This window comes from Osmerus mordax, chromosome 1, assembly GCF_038355195.1.
Source record: "Osmerus mordax isolate fOsmMor3 chromosome 1, fOsmMor3.pri, whole genome shotgun sequence".
Classification (NCBI taxonomy): domain Eukaryota; kingdom Metazoa; phylum Chordata; class Actinopteri; order Osmeriformes; family Osmeridae; genus Osmerus; species Osmerus mordax.
Genome location: NC_090050.1, coordinates 12,934,506 through 12,940,505, shown reverse-complemented (window position 1 = coordinate 12,940,505; position 6,000 = coordinate 12,934,506).

Below are 6,000 nucleotides of genomic sequence, written 5' to 3'. Positions count from 1 at the left end.
AAACAAAGCTGTAGACTTCCCGCAGCAGGGAATCACTGCGGCAATTCACCACAACACTCCTTTCCGAAGTTCCCAGGAAAACTTCAAACACACAACTTTCTTGGAGAACTTGGCAATGAGCACAAATAAACAGATGTCTTTATACCCTGTTCCTACACACCGTCCATCCAGGCACAGCTTAATTACACCCTGCTCAGCAGAACCAGTGAACTCGCCTGGTTGAAGTAAACAGTCTGATTGTCAGCACATTATCCAACTCCCGCACACCCCCCCTCCCCCCCTGCCACCCACCCACCCACACACACACCCACCCATCCCCATCCAAAGAGTAACTTTGAGTTTAATTAAGGAGTGGAGAACTTCTCCTGTTTGGTGAACGAGCCTGACAGCACGGCAGGCAGAACCCGGGGCCGTGTGCATCGGAGACAGCTCCCAGATCCACCAAGTGTTTCATTTAACAGCAGGCTTTCAGGGTGACCACTCTGTGCCCCTGTCAGACAGTGACCTGACAAGCTCGGAGGAACATCTTATTGAGGCTGTGGTGACGGTGAGGAAAAATAGCAGCCGGTGAAAAAGCCCAGTGGCTAACCATTACTGTCAGGTGCCACATAATTGTCCTCCTCCATTTATGAGCTGAGGATAGTAAAAAAATCCAGAGCCTTGCCTCTCCCCAGCCTTGCCTCTCCCCAGCCTTGCCTCTTCCCAGCCTTGCCTCTTCCCAGCCTTGCCTCTCCCCAGCCTTGCCTCTCCCTAGCCTTGCCTCTTCCCAGCCTTGCCTCTCCCCAGCCTTGCCTCTCCCCAGCCTTGCCTCTCCCCAGCCTTGCCTCTTCCCAGCCTTGCCTCTTCCCAGCCTTGCCTCTCCCCAGCCTTGCCTCTCCCCAGCCTTGCCTCTTCCCAGCCTTGCCTCTTCCCAGCCTTGCCTCTCCCCAGCCTTGCCTCTCCCCAGCCTTGCCTCTTCCCAGCCTTGCCTCACCCCAGCCTTGCCTCTCCCCAGCCTTGCCTCACCCCAGCCTTGCCTCTCCCCAGCCTTGCCTCTCCCCAGCCTTGCCTCTCCCCAGCCTTGCCTCACCCCAGCCTTGCCTCTCCCCAGCCTTGCCTCTTCCCAGCCTTGCCTCTCCCCAGCCTTGCCTCTCCCCAGCCTTGCCTCACCCCAGCCTTGCCTCTCCCCAGCCTTGCCTCTCCCCAGCCTTGCCTCTCCCCAGCCTTGCCTCACCCCAGCCTTGCCTCTCCCCAGCCTTGCCTCACCCCAGCCTTGCCTCTCCCCAGCCTTGCCTCTCCCCAGCCTTGCCTCTCCCCAGGACAGTGAATGGGTTGTTCCTCAGACATCACATGCCGTTCCCCTGTCACAGAATGGTGTTTCAGAGTTGGGCGGGTGAAACTTCAACAATTGGGTCAAAATAGCAGCAAATCGCAGCAGACCACAGAACTAACATTCTTTAACATTTGAACCTTCTGATTTCTGAATCAGTTGCAAGGTGGGATCTATCTACTGTAGATCTTTGCTCAAGCCTACCAACAATCCAATCAGACAGCAAGAGCTATTCATCTTTCTGTCCTGACTTGGTATATAATTGCACCATGACTGCATTTTTTAGAACTGCTAGCAGAATAGAGAGATGGTATCAAGACAGATCTCTCACTTTCTAATCCCACTGGCTTTCTCTCCCTCTCCTCCCTCCCTCCCTCCCTCTCTCTCTCTCTCTCTCTCTCTCACTCCCTACAGTGCTCTCTACTCTCTCTCGCTCTCTCTTCCTCTTTCTCCCTCTTTCTCCCCTCTCTCTATGTTGCTCTCTCTCTCTCCCCTCTCTCTCCACCCTCTATCTTGCTTTCTCTCCCCTCTCCCTCCCCCCTCTCTCTGTCTCTCTCTCTCTCTCTCTCTCTCTCGCTCCACTCTCCCTCCTCCCCCCCCTGTATTCCTCCTCTGTGGTGAGGGAGTGAGCGTCTCTGTTGGCTTTGCGGTTCACCCACCAGGCCATTTATTTACCGCCCTCCACTTGAGGCTGTGTAAATATTCTTCACGAGAGAGGAGGCTGTCACCAAAGCACTGCACTTTATCAAAAACAACCCTTTCCTGTCAAGGCCTAATGTGAAGGTATATATCACGCCAGACTCTCACCCTCAAAGTGGCGAGAGGCAAGGATTGTGAGACTGTTGGGGAGCAGAGGACCTCCTCAAAGCACCTCGCAGCCCAGACGTGTGGAAAAAGGGAGTTTATCCAGGAAGGCCTGATAGGGAAGGGAGATGTTGATGTTGTCTTTAACCTCTGTGGGGAGAGCATGTGGCATTGAGTTAGTAAACCCAACTTACGAAACCGTCTTTTGTGCTGTAGGACAAATATAAAATGTTTCAATCAAGTGACTTAGTAAATGAAAGTGACGCAATATAATGAAACTCGCTTAAAATACATACTATATAAAAAAAAAAACACTTTGCATATCTACAAACATCAACAGGAAGCCTTCTGGGTTTTTGCTTCTCTAAACCCCTCCACAGACACACCACAGTCATTGGAAAACCCAACCACAGCAACAGCACATCTATCCCAGCCCACCAGTCCCGAAGACAGAGAGGTCCCTATCAGCAGGGTAACGTGTATGACATTGCTTCAATCACCAGAGGTGGTGTGTGTGTGTGTGTGTTTGTGTGTGTGTGTGCACGACACACACACATTCTACCGGGTAGGTCACCGATCTGTGACCCACCCAGTGAGTCTTATTGGGTTAGACCGCCACACCAGCAGGCCCCATGTGTGATCAAATTCTCTTGTTCTCTTCCTCGGTCTTTATTACACACAATCTTCCGGGGCGAATGACTCATAAAGAGCTGTTATGAATCACTTGCAGACGGATGCTTAGCCTGCAGTTAGAAACGGATAGGACAATATGAGACAGAGGGAGCTCATTTGATTTCATTACGTGACTATTGTGCCATTACCAGGTCTCTTTAGTCAGGTTTTTGAAATCCATTAGTGTGGATTCGTAAATGCCATTTTGACCTGCATTTAGGTTCAAACTGGGTGGGCATTGAGGTGCCCGGGGCCCCAGCCAGGAAGCTCATAGGCCCTAATGAGCTCCTGTACTCTGCTATTCATAATTCAACCTTTTTCCCCCTACTCTGAGGGGGTTACAATATGTGAAATTATTTATAGGTTATTTAAGACACTCCATTTAGACACATTTACGACTGAGATATCAGAGAGGTCAGGGACAGACAGTGCTGTGGGTGAGGCTGAGGCGTCCTGCACGGATAAAACCCAGGTTCTGCCGCACATGAAAAGCACCCTTTGACAAAACACGTTGTAAAGAAGGATCAGAATTCATCCAAAGTGCCTCTAGATAGGGACTGGGGCACTTAAACTCTGTATACAGGAGCCCCTTGGCGTGTAGGGATTTTTTGTTGTGTTTTGTGCTGTTGTCTCTCTCTCTCACTCTGTTTCTATCTCTGTTTTTCTCTCTGCCTCTCTCTCTTTCTGCCCACTCAGATTACAAAACACAGTAGAAACCACACTCCTACGCGTGTCATTTTGATGTTCAAAGGCATGATTGGCAGCAGCTAAGTCTAAAGAATTAAATTCACTCAGTGTCGTTTGTTTCCATGTGTAGCTGGACATGCCAAACATGGCGTAACTATTATTGTTTATATTTTTTACAGGGCTGAAAATAATGAGTTTGAACTTTGGGTGAGAACATATATCTACAGGCGGTTAACCTTTGCCATCAGATTTGATAATTACTCATGAGGATGTAAGAGAAGACGGTGTCCCATGTTTATTTTTCTCCACTCTATATTTATACATACTCACAGCCTTGATCTTCTGTGTTCATTAATGAATGTCATTAAGCCCTCTCATGTCTTGTAATTATGTCAAGCAGGCACTCGTGCTATTTAAGACAACAGAAAACTGCAGCTTGAAAAGACAATCTCTGGAAAGGAGAAACAGAACCCTTCATCAAAACGCTGTTCCTTCGGTGAATAATCAGGAGGATAAACTCAGTACTTTTGTCACGGGTTGGGAATAAAAAAATATATACGTGCACCACAACAACAAAATAACAACACCGTTTGAACAAAATGATCGCTTCTCCCTGTGAAATTGGACTGTTGGAATAAAGCAGACTAATCTGTGTCTTTTTGAATACAATTGAAGGCAGTGTGACTCAGGCCCTTGTCAGGGAGCGAGTGGGAATGTAAACACAATGAATACATCAACGAATCATGTTTAGTGAGTGTTCCATTAATGTTGTTTAAAGATAAAGAAACACATGAACTCTGACAATTTGAACATGATGTTTGTTGTTTTTAACCCGAGTTCTATCCCACGGGGATGGGTATAGCTCACCAGATCAAAAGGTTGCAGGTTCAAATCCCCCCAACAGATTACTTTGAAAAAAGGTGTCTGCTAAATGAACAGATCTTTACCTCATAAGTTGGAATCAATTCAAATGAGAGTGAGTATTCCAGTCAAAGACCTCAAACTGCCGTGACTTCTCTGCACATTTCAACCCAACTTTCACAGCAGAGCAGCAGGAGGAATCCAGATGAAGTTGTTCAATTCTTCCAAGCAGCTGTTGCACTGATGCTGAAACTCCTACCGGAGACACCATTTACAAGAAGTGCTTGGATCAGCGCGGTGACGCTCCAGAACTTTGGAGAATAAGGGGGACACGCCTCACTGCATCTGGGTTGTGTGTGTGTGTGTGTGTGTGTGTGGGGGGGGGGGGGGGCTGTCATGTATACAGATCCAGATCAAAATCAACAAAGCGAGAGATTTATTTACTGACATCGACGTTTCGCACAAGCCGGCAGGGGGCCATGTGTTTACACACACACACACACACACACAAACATGCTCACGGACATGCACAAATAAACATACACAAGTACACACACATACACAAACCAAAATACAGTGCACGTTAAGACAAATCATATTGTTTCATGTCTTTAACTGCTGGATACCCTTGGGGTTTGAAATGAAGACAAAACGTCATGCCATCGAACCAGTCACTCTCCATACAGCAGTGAAACCATCACAACAGCTATTTTATTCCACACCAAACCGTTTCCCTGTGAGTCCCAACATTATTCCCCGAAAGGAAAACCCCCAAAATCTTGTCGACGGATGTAATCTTGCATATCCGTTTAATTCCTATATTTCTCCCTCCTCCGTGTCCCCCGTGGTTAATGGGCTCGTGTAGATCCCTGACTGCTCATAAATCTGCAGACCTAGCTCTGCTGCAGTTAGAGATGGAGTGATCTAGCCACAGCCGCTCTGGTCATGAATCTTGTGGCGTGAGAGTGGGAGACTGATGGAGTCGAGCCAGACCGGAGGGTCCGTTTGTCAAGGGTCAGACTTTCTTTCCGTTTCATTGCCGCAAACTAAAACCTGATCAAGACGAACTTCTCCTGGTTCACCACGTGAAGAACCTCTCAACCTGTCGGTCCAGATGGACTCCTTCTCTCCACAGCGCAAAAAGTGAAATGGCCTTGAATAGTACTTTTCTTCTTATCCGGTCCAACCGTTCTTTCTGGAGAAAAGCCTGGCTCTATCTGATCCCTTGGATCTGACGATCTCTTCCATCTCCCAGGGGGAGAAGGAGTGAGTCTTTTAACAGGACTGCAGGTGTCAACACAGCCGGGGGGAAAACGTATGAGCCTGGACATTCCATTGATTTTCAGCCAACACATCCTTCACATCGTCTTTTATGTCGTTCAATTATTCAAGTTCAACCGCTTGCGTGGAGTTACTGGATGACGTCGTCCCAAAGGAGGATATAACTCACCCTTGTCACTGAATATTTGACTTCAAAGACCACTCAGCGTGTTAAGAACTTTTTTATATATGTATTTTCTTTTTTGTTGCTCAGGGTTCACTTCCATTCATCAGTGTACACAGTCCCCAACAGTGAGGCGTTCAGCCTGTGTGTGGTTCATGACCCAGCGAGGGCTGGAAGGGACTAGAACTGACCCAGGCTACTGTCATTCAGACGGCCTCAGGGG